The sequence below is a fragment of the Leopardus geoffroyi genome, chromosome E1 (assembly GCF_018350155.1).
Source record: "Leopardus geoffroyi isolate Oge1 chromosome E1, O.geoffroyi_Oge1_pat1.0, whole genome shotgun sequence".
Taxonomy (NCBI): domain Eukaryota; kingdom Metazoa; phylum Chordata; class Mammalia; order Carnivora; family Felidae; genus Leopardus; species Leopardus geoffroyi.
The window spans coordinates 37,590,938-37,608,287 of NC_059330.1; the positions used below are offsets into that span (position 1 = coordinate 37,590,938).

The 17,350-nt window shown below is 42.6% G+C and overlaps 1 long non-coding RNA gene across 1 annotated transcript; it reads left to right on the forward strand.

The window, feature by feature from the left end:
- Positions 1 to 283: 283 nt before the first annotated feature.
- On the forward strand, positions 284 to 15,462 carry LOC123603556. Its single transcript, XR_006714931.1, has 3 exons — positions 284 to 383; positions 10,506 to 10,756; positions 15,426 to 15,462. It is a non-coding gene; the product is annotated as an uncharacterized LOC123603556 (long non-coding RNA).
- The last annotated feature ends 1,888 nt before the right edge of the window (positions 15,463 to 17,350 follow it).

The following is a 17,350-nucleotide window of genomic DNA, read 5'->3' on the forward strand; positions in this document are numbered from 1 at the left end:
TGTCTTCCTGTCTTTTTTCTATGCACATATACATTACACACACACACACACACACACACACACACACACACACACACATACATGCACACCATACTGGGATCATAATATATTTTGCTTAATATGTTATTCATGTACTCATGCTATTAAATATTCTTCAGTATGACTTAATGACTGTAGATGATCACATCTTAATTTAATCTGTTAATCTATAGATTAGTTAACTTATTTAACTAATTTCCTATTCCTGGATATATAGAGTGTTTCTAATTATTTTTGCTGTTTTAAATATGATCCACGTAAAACCAAGCTGATAATAGCCCAAGCTAAGATTTTAAAGAAACATCACTCCAACACTTAAAGGGGCGCCTGGGTGGCTCAGTCAGGTGAGTGTCCGACTTCGGCTCAGGTCATGATCTTGCGGTCTGTGAGTTCGAGCCCCGCGTCGGGCTCTGTGCTGACAGCTCAGAGCCTGGAGCCTGCTTCGGATTCTGTGTCTCCCTCTCTCTCTGCCCCTCCCCTGCTCATGCTCTGTCTCTCTCTCTCAGTCAAAACTAAATAAAACATTTTTTTTTTAATTTTTAAAAAGAAAAAGGGGGCACCTGGGTGGCTCAGTTGGTTGGGCGTTCAACTTTCGATTTCAGCTCAGGACATAATCTCACAATTTTGTGAGTTGAACCCCCATGTCTGGCTGTGCACTGACCTCACAGAGCCTGCTTGGGATTCTCTCTCTCTCCCTCTCCCTCTGCCCTTCTCCCTCCCCTACTTGTGTTCTCTCACTCTCTCAAATAAATAAATAAATAAAATATTTTAAAAATAAATGAAAAAGAAAAAGAATAATAAGAGAAAAGGAGGATGACAAAGAAGAAGAGAAGAGAAGAGAGAGAGAGAATGAGAATAAAGAAAAAAGAAAGGGGTGCCTGGCTGGTTCAGTCAGAAGAGCATGAGACTTCTTAATCTCAGGATCATGAATTTGAGCCCCACATTGGGTGTAGAGATTACTTAAAACAAATTTGGGGTGCCTGGGTGGCTCAGTCGGTTGAGCATCCGGCTTCCGCTCAGGTCATGATCTCGCAGTCTGTGAGTTCGAGCCCCGTGTGGGGCTCTGTGCTGACAGCTCAGAGTCTGGAGCCTGCTTCGGATTCTGTGTCTCCCTCTCTCTCTGCCCCTCCCCCGCTCATGCTCTGCCTCTCTCTGTCTCAGAAATAAATATACATTTAAAAAAATAAAATTAAAACAAATTTTTTTTAAGAAAAGGAAAAAAAACAAGAAAAGAAAAAGTAAATTTTGACTCTCTCAAGATAAAACCTTGCATTAATAAGACATAATTAACTAGCATTAATAAGCACTTCTCAGAATCCTCTCTTCTCTCTCCTGTCTCTTAATACCTCACACATAGGACAATTATTTGAAGCTTCTCTCAGCCAGCCCCTTTTTTCCTGTTTTCACCTTCCCTTCCTTCCTTTCCCCATCATGTCTTCCTCAATCTTAAAATGTTCTGATAAAATTCCTCTCACGTTCCTGTAAATATCTGCCTTCAATGTCAATTAAATCGAAGCTGTATCTAATTTTCTCCAGGACCTACTCATCTAGCAACAAAGCATTCTTCTTACCGTGTAGGAAAGAGGAAAGTTGTGAGAACTCATCCTTACTGTATTTCTTCCTATCCTATAAAGCATCTATATGAACTAAAACTCCACACGTGTAATTGTTTCCTTAGGCAAAATACCTAGAGTAAAACCCTGAATCAGAGAGCATAGACTTTTCTGCTAAAGATTTTATTTATTTTTATTTTAAGTTTATTTATTTTTTGTAGTAATCTCTACAGCCAACGTGGGGCTCAAACTCATGACCCTGAGATCAAGAGACACACGCTCCCGCAACTGAACCAGCCAGGTGCCCCCAGAGCAGGAACATTTTTAAAGTTCTTAACACACATTGCTGAATGGACCTCCAGAAATGTATCAATTGACACTCCTTTCGGCAATCTATGAGAATATCTGCTTCCACCCCTCCCCTCCAGTGTTATTAGCTTTGTTTTCATCTTTGCCAATTTGGTGGGTGAAAGTGGTACCTCGTTGCTCTTTGTTTTGCATTTCTTTGATTCATGGTCAGGAAGTTTCGGTGTTCTTTTCCTATTGGCCATTCTTATTGCTTTGGTGAATTGCTGTACACTTTATACTATGTATTCTTTCACTTACACCCCCAAGTATCATTTGAAGCAGATGTTACTATTCTCATTTTGGAAAACAGAAACACTTGGATTAACTGATTTCCTGCGATCTCAGTGGCTGGTAACTGGTAGAACCGGTACAAGAGCCCAAGCTGGCTTGACTTAGAACAGGCATTCTTTTCTCATCTTCTCATGATCTTCTTCTGTAAACTCCAGAGCTGATTGATGTAATTCAATGCAAAGAATGGCTGGAGAGTACGCGACTCAATCTCAAAGTTATGAGTTCAAGCCCCCTGTTGGGTGTAGAGATTACTTAAAAATAAAACCTTAAGGGGCGCCTGACTGGCTCATTCAGGGGAGTATATGATTCTTGATCTTTGGGTTGTAAGTTCAAGCCCCACACTGGGTGTGGAGATTACTTAAAAATAAAAAATAAAATAAAAATTTTTTTAAAAAGCAAGGGCACCTGGGTGGCTCAGTTGGTTAAGTGTCCAACTCTTGATTTTGACTCAGGTCATGATCTCACAGTTCATGAGATCAAGCCCCACATTAGCACAGAGCCTGCTTGGGATTCTCTCTCTCTCTCTCTCTCTCTCTCTCTCTCTCTCTCTCTTTCTCTGCCCCTCCCCTGCTCGTCCTTGATCTCTCTCAAAATAAATAAATAAATTAAAAAAAAAAAGTAAAGAATGGCTGGAACAGTAAGACTAGAGCTTGAGTCCCCATTTTGCTCTTCCCTAACACACAGTTCAGATGAGTTTTCCTCACCTGTTTAATTTAAATTTCATTTAAAAACTTTTTTCACTGTTTACTTATTTTTGAAAGAGAAAGAGAGACAGGGCGCGAGACGGGGAGGAACAGAGAGAGAGGGAGACAGAATCCAAAGCAGGCTCCAGGCTCTGTCTGAGCTGTTAGCACAGAGACGGGGATGGGGTTCGAACTCCATCCCGTGAGAGCCAAACCGTGAGAGCATGACCTAAGCCAAAGCTGGATGCGTAATCGACTGAGCCACCCACCCAAACGCCCCAAAATTTCATTAAAAAAAAAAAAAAAATAGGCTTCACTCCCGGCGCAGCGCCTATCACGGGACTTAAGATCAAGACCTGAGCTGAGATCAGGAGTTGAACGCTCAACCAATTGAGCCACCCAGGCGCTCCTCGTTTAAATATTGAAAACTTACAACAGACGTCATTTTCTCTTGATGGTCACCACAATCTCTTGGTTTTCCAGCAGCACCACCCAAAATCCTTTTATTTGTCTCTAGAACCTCTCAGTCTTTAGTTTCTTCATCTGTAAAGTTGAGTGTTGGACTAGATCATCTTTAAAATTCTTTCCAGGGGTGCCTGGGTGGCTCAGTTGGTTTAGCGCCACACTTTGGCTCAGGTCATGACCTCTCGGTCTGTGGGTTCGAGCCCCGTGTCGCTCACAGCACAGAACCTGGAGCCTGCTTTGAGTTGTGTCCCCCTCTTTCTCTGCCCCTTCCCCACTCACGCTCTGCCTCTCTACCTCAAGAATGGATAAACATTAAAAAAAATTTTAATAAATAATAAAAATAAAGTTCTTTCTTGTTCTTAGTTATAGTTCTTACTATGTTTCTATTAATTTTCTGTAGAAAAAGCTAGTATGTTCCCATCTATCAGCTTTGGCTAATGAAGGATGCGTCCAACAGTCTGTGAAGTCTAGGAAATGCCCCTTAATAAAAGTATATACTACAAGCAGTGACAAACTTTGAGTTTCTTTCTTTAAAATATACTCACTATCTAAATCCAAGTTGGGCATGGGAGATCAGTGTTGAACATCGGGTGTTTTGTGTTTTATATTTATATTATAATGTTCAAAATGCAAGTATAACATTTTAATATTTGTCAATTACTTTTACAAAAATAAATCCTAAATTACTAAAAAAAATGCTTTTTTCTTCTGACCTCCCTTTCTGTCCTTCTCACTGTCCTTTCCTCCTTATCTGTTGCGTTCTTTTCCAGAGGATGTCTCTCTCTTCCTATGTCTCTCTGTTCACTGGATTTGGATATCGCTCCCCCACCCCAGTTTTGTTTCCATGGTCACATTCTGTGTGTTTCTACTTTTACCCTCCATCATTCTCTAAACTCGTTACTGTTCTCCTTGCTTTACTATTTTTTACTATTCTCTGTGTTCCTCTCCATCAAAGCTACAAGATAACCATAAAACCTAGAAACATAGCAAATAGCTTAGTTTTTACAGATTGAAACCCCTTGATTACTTCTTCTGAGGTATGTAGGTTTATTCAGTGAAAATGAAAATCAGAGGCGCCTGGGTGGCTCAGTCAGTTAAGCATCAGACTTTGGCTCAGGTCATGATCTCACGGTCCCTGAGTTCGAGCCCCACATCAGGCTCTGGGCTGACAGCTCAGAGCCTGGAGCCTGCTTCAGATTCTGTGTCTCCCTCTCTCTCTGTCCCTCCCCCGCTTGTTCTCTCTCTCTCTCTCTCTCTCTCTCTCTCTCTCTCTCACACACACACACACACACACACACACACACACACACAAATAAACTTTAAAAGAAAAAAGAAAATGATGGTGTGCCTGGGTGGCTCAGTCAGTTAAATGTCTGACTTCGACTCAGGTCGTGATCTCGCAATTTGTGAGTTTGAGCCCCACCATTGGGCTCTGTGCTGACAGCTCAGAGCCTGGAACCTGTTTCAGATTCTGTGTCTCCCTCTCTCTCTGCCCCTCCCCCTCTCATGCTCTGTCTATGTCTCTCTTTCAAAAATAAATAAACGTTAAACAAACTTTTTAAAAAGTTTAAAAAAAGAAAATGAAAATCAAATTTGAATTATATGAGACAAGGCATCACAGACTCATTTCAGGGATTGATAGAAACTCCATTAGTGCTTCATGCACTGTGGATTGGCACATCACATTGAACTAAGCATTCCTAATGCGGGGCATTCTATTGACCACGTGATGTAATGTTATTGAACATAGCATGTATGGTAATATCCATAAGCCTTTTATTATGTATGTTCGCCTGTGTTTCCAGATTTTTATGGCCATTTGTAGCTCATCAATGGATTTTTTCCTTGCCTTTTCTCTCTCTATATGTTATCCATATTTCTTCATAAGTGTGCTCTTCATTAGAACTCGCCCTTGTTTTAATGATTTAGCTTTGAAGATACAACTGAATGCTTAAGTGGAGTCCACTGAGAACCAGAAGTTGTAGAATGGTTGAGTTCTATTTTGGCCCTTCTTATGTTTCTGTCAACTGCCAGAATTTCTGTCCCAATTAAGAGGAGGAAGTTACTCAAGAGAGGTCCCTTAGCAACTCTCAACCTCCATTTAAAAAATAGCATATCAGCCATGGTCTTTTTACTTTTCTGAAACAGTCTGAGAAATTATTAAAAACAATAAAATACGTCTCTACAGAGTACTATTTTTCCTGAGGCCTTTAAGTGTGTATCTATGTTTCCTCTCTTTCCTTTTTCACAATATCATTGGGCGACAAACATTTAATTATTCCCACAGCACAAAAGAGAAACTGGATGTACAGATAGGTTTTGAATTTCCAAAGCTCTCAGTAAGTTGGACCCGATCTGAAACCAGAAACTGGGTGTCCCTGCTGGCTTAGTCTCTTGTCCAGAGCTTTTAATCCTCCCACAAGAAGCTGTCCGGTTCCTGTAGAGGATGTGGCTTGCTTATTCATTGCTGTTGGAAAATGAACCTCTCTCTTCCTTCCTACCTTTTACCTCTTATTAAAAAAAAAAAGCCAAGGGGCGCCTGGGTGGCTTGGTCGGTTAAGCGTCCGACTTCGGCTCAGGTCATGATCTCACAGTCCGTGAGTTCGAGCCCCGCGTCGGGCTCTGTGCTGACAGCTCAGAGCCTGGAGCCTGTTTCAGATTCTGTGTCTCCCTCTCTCTCTGCCCCTCCCTGTTCATGCTCTGTCTCTCTCTGTCTCAAAAATAAATAAACGTTAAAAAAATTAAAAAAAAAAAAGCCAATAATACCCTCACTTTATTAAATAAGAGAAAGAGAATGAAGAATCCATAGCAGCCTGCCATCTGGAATGGCCCAGGTGATAGCCAGCCACCTAGAGGCAGGGAAATGGCCATAGTCACTGGTGATTTCAGTGATTTTTTTTCCCCACGACCAGCTGTCATCACAATTTCCAGAAAACCTGCCAAGAAAAAACAGGAATTCGCATTTCATGGAACCCCTCCCCCACACTATTATGAACCTTGGAACTTATTCTGAATGCTCCCTGCCCTCCTACCTTCATTCCCCCACCATTCGAGATAAACAGGCAAAGTATTTGACCTCACCTGCCTTTGAAGAACTTAGTATTCAGGAAGGTGCCTCCCTTCTGCCAGAAATACTTACCGAGACTGAGTTATTATTTCTTTCCCTAATCTAGATTGTTTTCTTAAAATAAATCAGAACTCCCAGGGATAAGCACCTTATCCACACTTTCCCTTTCTCCTCTTGTCCTCTCGCACGCCAGATAATACACTCAGGTATGTAGATGTAGGTAACTGGCGGTTGGAGTGCTTATCTTTGCTTCTAAAGCATGTGACTTATTTATGTTGTACCCAAACACGGCACAGTGCCTGGCCCATTGTTGGGACTCAGTGAATGTTTGTTGAATGGAACTTGCCTAAATTGGCCTTAGGCACCTCTTGCGTTGCACAGTGTGCTGAGTTCCAGGGAAAATCAGACTGACTAAACCAACTGCTCCCTTCCTGTCTGAGGAGACCCACCCAGAGACCAGAACAGGGAGGCCACACCTCTGCAAAGGGAAAGGGCTTGACTGATGTCCCCTTCTGCCTGTGATCCCACCCCCCGATACTTTTTCCTCTGCTGCAGGCTAAGTAAAGCCTTCCTGAAACTTGTTTTTTCCAGGCACCCTTGTGGGGCAGAAATGCCAATAGAACATTGGCATTAGCTGTGGGCTAGATAGGCGTCAAGAGTAAATACCAGAACCCGAATTGTATCACTGGCATTGCTCAGAAGGGTTAGAATTTGATGGGGACCTAAGTAGACTAATCTCCCAAGAGAGGTATCTGTCTGCAGTGGTTAAGGGCATGATCTTTAGAGACCTACCGTGTAGGTTTACATAATTTTTGCAATTTCTAAACTGTGTGACCTTGGAAAAGCTACTTCTATTTCAACTTTGTCACTGTGAAGTAGGGATAACAATGGTACCTGCATCATAAGGTCGTTGAAAGGATTAAATAAGTTAATATTTAATAATAAGTTATAATAGAGTTCAATATTGCTGTTACGAAGGAGGATGGCTTTGGATGGTAACAAATTTATTCTCTTGAGGTTTGCATGTGCAAATACAGGTCTGGGTCAGAGTTAAGAAGGGGAGTCTGGAGATAGCAGAATTATTTTGCACAAATGAATGAGAAGAATTTGGAATTCAGGGTAGGGGGACAATCAGAGGAGGGTGTAAAGAGGAGAAATGAGGGAGAAGGGAAAGATTAAAAGCAATTCCAAATTTACAATAGTATGGCAAGATATCTTTTAAGAACAGGCATTTTTTTTTAAGTTTATTTATTTATTTTGAGAGAGAGACAGAGAGAGTGAGCAGGGAAGGGGCAGAGGGAGAGGGAGAGAGAGAACCCCAAGCAGGTTCCGTGCTGTCAGGGCGGAACCTGATGCGGAGCTAGAACTCGGGAACCATGAATTCATGACCTGAGCCAAAACCAAGAGTCAATTGCTTAACTGACTGAGCCACCCAGGCTCCCCAAGAACAAGCATATTTAATTTGAAACTGGTGATGTTGCTGAGATCTGAACCACTGCTAAAGTAAAATGGTACAGCTCCTCTGAGAGCAATTTGGCGCTATTGAAATTAAACTGTACATATCTTTTCACCCTTCAATTCTATTTCCGGGAATTTATCTTACCTAAGTACTTGCAAACAGATTCATGTCTTCTGTGTTTATAACACCAAAATCTTGGGAGTCACCTAAGTGCTCATTAATGTAGTATACCTACACAGTGAAATACTATATAGCCACTAAAAGATTGAGACAAGGTTATAATACTATTTATGGAATAATACCCAAACTAAAAAAAGACAAAAAACAAAAAAAAAAAAACAGTTCTATTGTAGGCAGAGGGAGAGCACCAAGAGCCAATGGTAGGAGCCATGCCCAAGTCCAAGCCAGAGTCTATATTCTAGAGGAGTATAGAGACATCAATCATGTTTGGAGTGGCTGCTAGGGGTGATGAGGGTTGGGTCACAAAGCCTCCCACAAAGTTGCACAGAGGAAAGATCCCCATGACAGCGGTTGGGGAATTATCAAGAAGGAAGGCCTTTGATGATTCCTTTTAAAAAAACAGCTGGTGCAGAACACCTGGGTGACTCAGTCAGTTGAGTGTCCAACTCTTGATTTTGGCTCAGGTCATGATCCCTGGGTCACGGGATTGAGCCCCACGTCAGGCTTCACTTTGGGCTCCCCGCTGACCACGGAGCCTGCTTAAGATTCTCTCTCTCTCCCTCTGCCTCTTTCCCCCACTTGCACACACTCTCTCTCTCTCTCTCAAATAAAAATAAATACTTAAATACATAAATACATGCGGTGCCTGGGTGGCTCAGTCGGTTGAGCGTCCGACTTCAGCTCGGGTCACGATCTCGCAGTCTGTGAGTTCAAGCCCCGCGTCAGGCTCTGGGCTGATGGCTCAGAGCCTGGAGCCTGCTTCCGATTCTGTGTCTCCCTCTCTCTCTGCCCCTCCCCCATTCATGCTCTGTCTCTCTCTGTCCCCAAAATAGATAAACATTAAAAAAAATACATAAATACATAAATAAGCAAGATGATAACACATTATATATATATAAAAACGACAACAGCTAGTGCTTATGGCCCCCTTATAGAAATCTGTAGTTGTATGGTTCCTGGGTGGGTTTGGTGCTTAATGGGCCAGGGGCAGATCAGAAAAAGGTAGTCAAGGAGCAGGAAGATGGGGCTAAGAAAATGAGGCAGGGGAGTTGTGGGTAGATAATCAGTTATGTAGATTTTTAACTAGCCTTTCAACTGAACGCAAAGGACATTGATTAAAAGATTGAAATCAACAAAGAGAGGCCTCATTGTCCGAGTGAGCATTTTAAAAATCAATAACTTGCATGATCTAGCTGGGAAAGATAATTAATAGAATGGATGATAGTAGCAAGATTTAAAATCATCTTGACAGATTGGAACCAAGAGCCAAAATCAACGAGATGAAATTTGACAGGGATAAAGTGAAGACCTACATTTTGGTTTAAAAAAAAAAAATCAATTGTACAGGAAGCAGTGGTACTGGCTTGGCAGCATTTTATGTGAAAAAGGCTTAGGCCTCACCAAACCCAGTGAGGTCACAGTTTCATGAAAAAACACAATGTCAAATCAAGAGAGATAATAATCTCACTGGGTTTTGAACTGGCCAGTCCTAGGTGCCCCATATTGAAAAAGACATTGATGGATGAGTGTATACCCACTGAGAGAACAGGTTGGAACAGGATCCAGTAACTTTACCAGGTGAGGAAGCATTGGGGGAGTTTAGAGATGTTACATATGGAGAAGAGAAGACTAAGGTGGAGAAGTAATAGCTGTCCTCAAATAGGTTACTTTGTCAAGTGTAAGGCAAACAATATGAAATCGACAATGTTCAGCCATTTTTAATATAGAAAAATGGCAATTTCATGTGGCTCAACCTGAATAGAAGATGTCAACTCATTTTGTAATTCAGCGGAGGGCAAATGAGAATCATTGGGTGAAAAGGGGAAGCAAACATTACATCAATCTGGAAGGAATTTGTCACAATCAGATGCTCAACAGCAGGATGAACTGCCTTACCAAGTTCTCGGTTCCCTGTCACTGTGACAGCTCAGGTAGAGCTGGGCAACAGTCTGTTGGGGACATTTAGAATTTTCTGTATTTAGTGGGAGACTCTCCATGATCCAGACTGAATCTCCAGCTTCTCCAGCTAGGCACCACAGTATTGCGACAGCACGCCAGAGTGCCCTGGCCATCCTACGTTCTGAGCTATCCATAGGGAGAGCACAAAATTGGAACGGGGAGATACGTAAAGAACAAATAAGCAGAATGTCCTGAAGTGGGACAGTCAGGACAGATAAGTACATGTGAAAGATAAAGGAATGGGGTGAAAATAAATCCTGGGGAAGGGTTAGGAGGAAGGAGAAGGTATAATACTGCTGAGTCAGGATTTTAAGCTTGCAGATCTGATTTTCTTTTCTGACTATGGAGTTTGGGGTTACAGCCCGGTAGCTTTCTTCTTCCCTCTCTATAGCTCATTCTCCCTTCCTCCCCTTAGGCAGCCCTTATGGAAACTCTGAAACTCTTTTTCTCTTTTCTTCCAGATGGGGAGCTCTGGCAGAATGTTCTGGCCTGTGTGCAACGACTGAATTCTCTCTGCCAAGGGATAAAGCTAAAATCTGCTTTCTTGGAAACCAGCTAATGTCTTTAAGAAGCATGACCCCAGTTAGGGAGAGATTGGGAACTTTGAATAAAGCGGAGGGTAAGAAAATAATTTTCAGCGTTCACAGGTACGGTAATTTACAAGGATATTAGGATCTGAATACCAAGAAATAATTTAAAAATAGAATTTTCAGTCTTGAAATCTAACCTCACACAGACTACTACATTGGTCTTCTTTGAATCTTAGATAACTCTAAGTGTTTTCAACAATCTGTGGAGGAGGCAATAAACATATCTCACATTTCCATAGGACAGATATTGAAAGGGATAAGCAAAATACAATCGATATCCCATTGAACCCTCAGGAATTTGCGGGCTTTATAAAGTCCAGAACACCCAGAATATTGCTCGAGTCCATAAGTAAGGAGGCTGAAGGAAAAAGAATGGAATTTGGGGTGGGGTTAGGAAACCTGAGTTCTGTCCCTAGTTAGGCCACTGACTCACTATGTGATAATGGCCAGTCACTTCCTGGCTCCGTGTTCCAGTCCCCATCTCCCCAGCCCCTGTCCCTGTCCAAATAAAATAAAAGAACAATTTTATTCTTGCTTGAGAAAGTTAAGCATGATTGTTTCTATAAAGCAATCTGGAAAATAGCCATTCCCTTAGTGAGAAGATTGTTCATTTTATAACCAGTGCGACCTCCTGGGTGGCACATAAAGTCATAAAGACCCTACATTTCTTATTTGTTTTGGGGATCCTCAGATGGGGATGAAATAAGTAGGTGGTCTGATTTCCTCTTCTGCCTCTTCTGCCTTCTGGGATGACATGGTCCTGTTCCTAAGGAGGGCTTCTGGAGAGAGATTTGGGAGATAACTGGGTAACACCCAACTAGGTCAGGGAGTGAGTCAGGGCTCAAGGACTCGATACCAACCTCTCCCACTCCTGCCAGGAAACCTCTGGGGTAAGACAGAGATGAGAGAGTTGCTGAGGGGCGGGCCTCACGGCAGCTTGCCCTGAGGCCTCTGGCTTGTGGTTTCACCCTGGTCTGCCCTGCAGCTGTAACGTGTCTGCTGACACGCAAGCCCTGACAGGCCTTCCCTCTCCCTTTCCCAGACTTCTGCTCAGTCCCAGAAACAGATGGCACATTCCACCCTAGAAGTGAGTATGGGAGAAAAGAGAGGAAAAGGGAAGAACAGAACCAGGAGGAGATGGGACGCTTCAGAACACACAGGACAGAACACAAGAGACCTTTGTCCAGGAGGTGAGTAGGAGGTAGAAACTAAACTCACCTCCAAGGAAACCAGGATAAGAAAAAGGCAGAAGAGTACCGAGTACCGCAGCTGGGCTGACACAGGGGGTAGAACAGGACTGAGGGCTAAGCCTGAAGAGTATTCAGCAGCACTAGCCTGGAAACCTGTAAGACTCAGAGCAAAATGGCCAACTGTGACATTTCTTGTTTGGAGGTACTCAGCTCTTGCGAACCCATCCCTCTTTCCTCAACTCCATTTCCAGTTTGTGGCAATTCTTAGAACTCTTCTCCAGTGCAAAAGCAGTTTTGGCCACCTAACTGTCTGCCAGTCACATTTTCCATATGTGAGTTCCCTTCGTGCTCACAACAACCCTGCAAGGTAAGTTTCACGATCCCCATGTCACAGACGGGTACATTGAATTTGGGAGTAGTGGAGCCAGGTCTGTATCAGTTGCCAGAGCCCTCATGGATTCCACTCTGCCAAGCTGCCTTTGATTTGAAGTCAAATCAGATCAAAATGATGTCAAGGTAGTAGAGACTTCTTCAGCCCTCCAAGGAGCAGTCAGGAGCAGACCAGTGAAGGAACAATGAACAGAGATCTCTAGATCTCTGAATGTAGTATTTGAAAATTCTGAAATTGTTAGGATTGCTAGGCCTCCCTGCAGTCTGAGATCCCAGTGCAGACTTGATACCCTCTAGTGGAAGTTTTCTGCATTCACACAGCCTCTCTGGCTTCAACCCCAAATCGCTGCGAGGGAGGCCCTCATTCAATCACTGGAGAGCATCCCAAAAGAACAGTCAGCTGAAAGATACATGTTTCTATGTCAGTGTCCATGGGGGACAGAGGAAAGACTATAGGGTGGAGGGGAGATGTACTGAGCACTTGGTTCAGAAGGAACTCTAAAGGAAGTCCTTGTTGGTATATAAATGAACTCAGATATTTGTATGTTATTAATAGGAGCTCAATACACATCGCATGGGACTTTGGTTTTTAGGGCTCTAGAGAGTGACTTTTTTTTTTTTTTTAATGTTTATAATTATTTTTGAGACAGAGACAGGACATGAGCAGGGGAGGGGCAGAGAGAGAGGGAGACACAGAATCCGAAGCAGGCTCCAGGCTCTGAGTCATCAGCACAGAGCCCCGCGCGGGGCTCAAACTCACAAACCATGAGGTCATGACCTGAGCTGAGGCTGGATGCTCAACCGACTGAGCCACCCAGGTGCCCCGAGAATGACTTTTTTTAATGATGAAAATTAGTGATCAGAGTCACAAAGTGACTTGCCTGGGACCACAGGGTAAGTAAACATCAGCAATGGTGGGACTAAATCCTTGTCTCCTGTCTCCCAACCCAGAGCTCTTTCCAGTATATGACACTCCCCTATTTGTGGGTCGATTGATTTTAGCCATTAGTTGGTGTGCATATAAGGACATGAAGTTGTAGGCATAATGAGGGAATTGTTTTTGCCCACAATTTATTTCCTGCCCGCAATCTGTATACTTTGCATTCTTTTGTTCAGCACATTTATAGAGTGCCTGTTATTGCCAAACATTACTCCAGGCATTGCTTTTCAGGTTTGTGGACTTTCCTAGGGTGCCCAGCATTTGAAAACAGGCTCCCAAGCTCCTGAGCCCCATGCCTGCAGCCATCCAAGCCCTTCTTGAGTGTCTTCCCCAAGTTCCCAATGCTAAGGTGTTAGATTTATTTCTGTCTCCCTCCTCCTGCAGAGGTAATCCCTGAGAATGGAAGTGGGTTAGAAACAGATTACTCTGATCCAGGGGCTTTGCCTTCTCCTCCCTGAATGTGGCATGGTGGGGGGGGGGGGGGAGCGGAGAGGGGAAGTTACAAATAGCCTGAAATTCCCTTTTAGGATTATTGCTTGATTTAGCCAGCTGGGGTGAAAGGGGAGCAAGAAGAGGCAAGGGATTAACTCTAGACTGGGCTTGAACAGCAGGATACATGGGCTTCCTTTCTGGCTGAGCCAGATGAGCAATATCTCCTCCCAAACATACCTTTAGAAATAAGGAATTTGAGGCAGGGCAGAAAAAGGTAAAGGAAAAGGCCTTTGTCCTCAGCAGCAGGGATGAGTGGAAGGACAGATGGGAAAGAACAGCTCATAGAAGAAAGTTGTGCAGCACAGAAATAAAGGGTCACGTGTGGGCTTGGAAGTTACCCGCATTCCGGGGATCTTAGCTTCAACAGAGGTGAAAACTGCTCCCTAGGGGAAGACAGCTAACATACAGGGCTTCCTGAGGATCTCTAGTTAATATCTAGGTTAGGGACATAGTGTTTCATAGCCTCGCTTTAGTGACACTGCACTGGGATGGACACTGGGGGCAGGGACGTGATCTGTGTCCAGAACAAAGAGCCGTTACACTTATCAGGATTCTGCTAGGCTCTGTTTATACCTTCCAGGCCTATCACAAAGCTTGGAAGCAGGGGCCATAACTAACCAGAGTGGAAACATGCATTAACTCATTTAATGAGTTAACAATTCTGTGATTTAGGTATTTAATTACCCCCTTTTTATAGGTAAGGAAAAAAGGTGGAAGGAAGATGTAAATTCAGGTGCTATAATGTTCTTAACCACTATGTGAAAGCTATAGACAGTTAATTCTCGGAGTGACCGAGAAGTTTTGTTAACATTGTTAGCTAAAGATCGGTTGAGAACATTTCTTAGGAAGTCAGAATTCTTGGTTTCTTCTGTCACTTTATCTTGAACCACTCACTTATTTTGCTTTTCATGCTTTCACTCAAGGGAGGGGAGTACCATATAAACACATGGCAAGCCTATTACTCGCTTCAATCCAAGTATCATATTGTTTACTGTCATCAATAAACATTATAATCAGAATCTTCCAGTTCTCCAGAAGGATTTTCTTCATTCAGATCAACTGTGTTTCTAGAATGTAGGTCACTAGGCACAATTTCAGAACTTTCAATCTTTGATGTCATCTGCCACTGGGAGGGGGGAAAAATGCAAGTACATGTCCCACTGCTCAAGGGATAGCCCATCCTCTTTGGCTCCATTTAGAAATTTCAATAGGAAAGCAAGGGATTCCAAGGAACCCCCTGTATCTGGAGAAATAGGATATCAACTTTGCTCTCTGCCTTATCATATTCCATCTGGGATTCTACTCATCCATCTATTGAATAAATATTTGAATATTCTACTATGCGCAAGACTGTTTTTCGAGAGGCAGAGCTCCCAGCCACCTTATCACTTCCTCTAATTGCTTTTAATTTTGCCTTTTCAGAAAGGCAAACTACTGGGGCCGTAGGATTTGAAAATATCCTTTTGGTGGTTGGTGTTACTTCCCCAAAACACAGCTCCCAATGTTCTGGGGAGTTAATGAGGTAGGAATATAATATAAATTTTCCAAAAGAGCAGTTATTTTAAAAAGCCTACTTATGATTCATCTCAGAATGAATTGATATTGTACTTCCCTTAATATTTCACCCAGGCTGATATAGAACAAGTTTTCATTCCCTGAGAATCTGATCAGAGGGGCACCTGGCTGGCTCAGGTGGTGGAACATATGACTGTTGATCTTGGGGTTGTGAGTTTGAGTCCCACTTTGGGTGTAGAGGTTACTTAAAAATAAAATCTTTAGGGGTGCCTGGGTGGCTCAGTCGGTTAAGCATCTGGCTCTTGGTTTCGTCTGAGGTCATGATCTCACGGTTTGTGAGCTTGAGCCCACATAGGGCTCCATGCTGAAAGTGCAGAGCCTGCTTGGAATTCTCTCTCTTTCCCTCTCTCTGCCCTTTCTCCCCTCAAAAAATTAATAAACTTAAAAAATAAACTTAAAAAAAAGAAAAGTAAAATCTAGAAAGAAAGGAAGGAAGAAAGAAGGAAAGAAAGAAACTGGTCAGATGGCAGACAGAGGTGACCTGGGATGTATTGGTTACCATGTGGGTACATTAAAACTCAATGGTGGAGGAGTGCCTGGGTGGCTCAGTCAGTTGAGCATCTGACTCTTGATTTCGGCTCAGGTCATGATCTCACAGTTTGTGAGTTTGAGCTGCGGTGCAGAGCCTGCTTGGGGTTCTCTGTCTCCCTCTCTCTCTGCCCCTTCCCTGCTCTCTCTCAAAAATAAATATATACACATGGGGCGCCTGGGTGAGCCGACTTTGGCTCAGGTCATGATCTCGCCGTCCGTGAGTTCGAGCCCCGCGTCGGGCTCTGTGCTGACAGCTCAGAGCCTGGAGCCTGTTTCAGATTCTGTGTCTCCCTCTCCCTCTGACCCTCCCCCATTCATGTTCTGTCTCTCTCTGTCTCAAAAATAAATAAACGTTAAAAAAAAATTAAAAAAAATATTCTAAATAAATAAATAAATACACATAAAAAATTCAATGGTGGAGGAAGTAATCTCAGATAGACTATGTCAATGTTCTGTATTGATAACCATTCTCATGGAATGGAGTTTCCTCACTTCAGTGGGGAGACCAGTAAAAAAAAAAAAATCATGTTTTATTTTCTGGGGTGTAGACAGACGAGAGTCTATTAAAAAATAATGAGCTGGGGTGCCTGAGTGGCTCAGCCAGTTGAGTGACTGACTTCAGCTTTGGTCATGATCTCATGGTTCATGAGTTTGAGCCCCACATAGGGCTCTGTGCTGACAGCTCAGAGCCTGGAGCCTTTTCAGATTCTGTGTCTTCCTCCCTCTCTGCCCCTCCCCTGCTTGCACTCTCTCTCTCTCTCTCTCTCTCCCTAAAAAGTAAATAATAATAAAACATTTAAAAATTAAAAAAAAGAAATGAGCTCTCATTTAAATGCTTAATAACACATTCTTTAATTAACACATACATATAGCACCTAATTTCATGTCACAACTAATGTGTCATGCTCCAGGTTCAATGCTGTGGCTAGGACTTGTGGGGAATTCTTACCCTTGAAGAATTTACAGTATAATTGAGAAGTCAGATTTTAGGCAATACAAGTGATTCCCAAACCCAAAGTAATCCCTCTTTTGATAGTCCATAGCATTTTATTTGGACTTTCGTGATAATTATATTTTGGCCTGTAAGCTCTTGTATGTACGTACCACGAGCTCTTAACTCATTGCAAAATACTGTAGACATGTGCTCAATAAACAGTAATTGACAGACTACATAAGAACCTATAGGTAAGTGTGGAAGGTGTTTGCCGTTCAGCAATGATTACAGTATGTATTTTCTAGGATGAACTCAACATCATAAATCCTTTAACAACTGAATGTGAAGCAGTACAGGATAGTAATTAGAGCATGGTTTCTGGATTTAGTCTGCTTGGATTTGAATCCCAGTTTTGCCAGTTATTAGCCGTGTGACCGTAAATAAATTACTCACTTAATTTCTCTGTGGCCCAACCTCATATGTAAAAGTAGGGTATTACTCTTGTTTGTGGTGAAGAGTAATTGAGTTAACATATGCAAAATGTTTACGAAATTGCCTGGCACTTGGTAAACGTTTCTAAGTATAAGCTATTGTTATTAAACTGGTGCCTCTTTCCCGAAAAGGACCAACAAGAAACGTCTTTGTCAGTCCGTGTGTCTTTTGC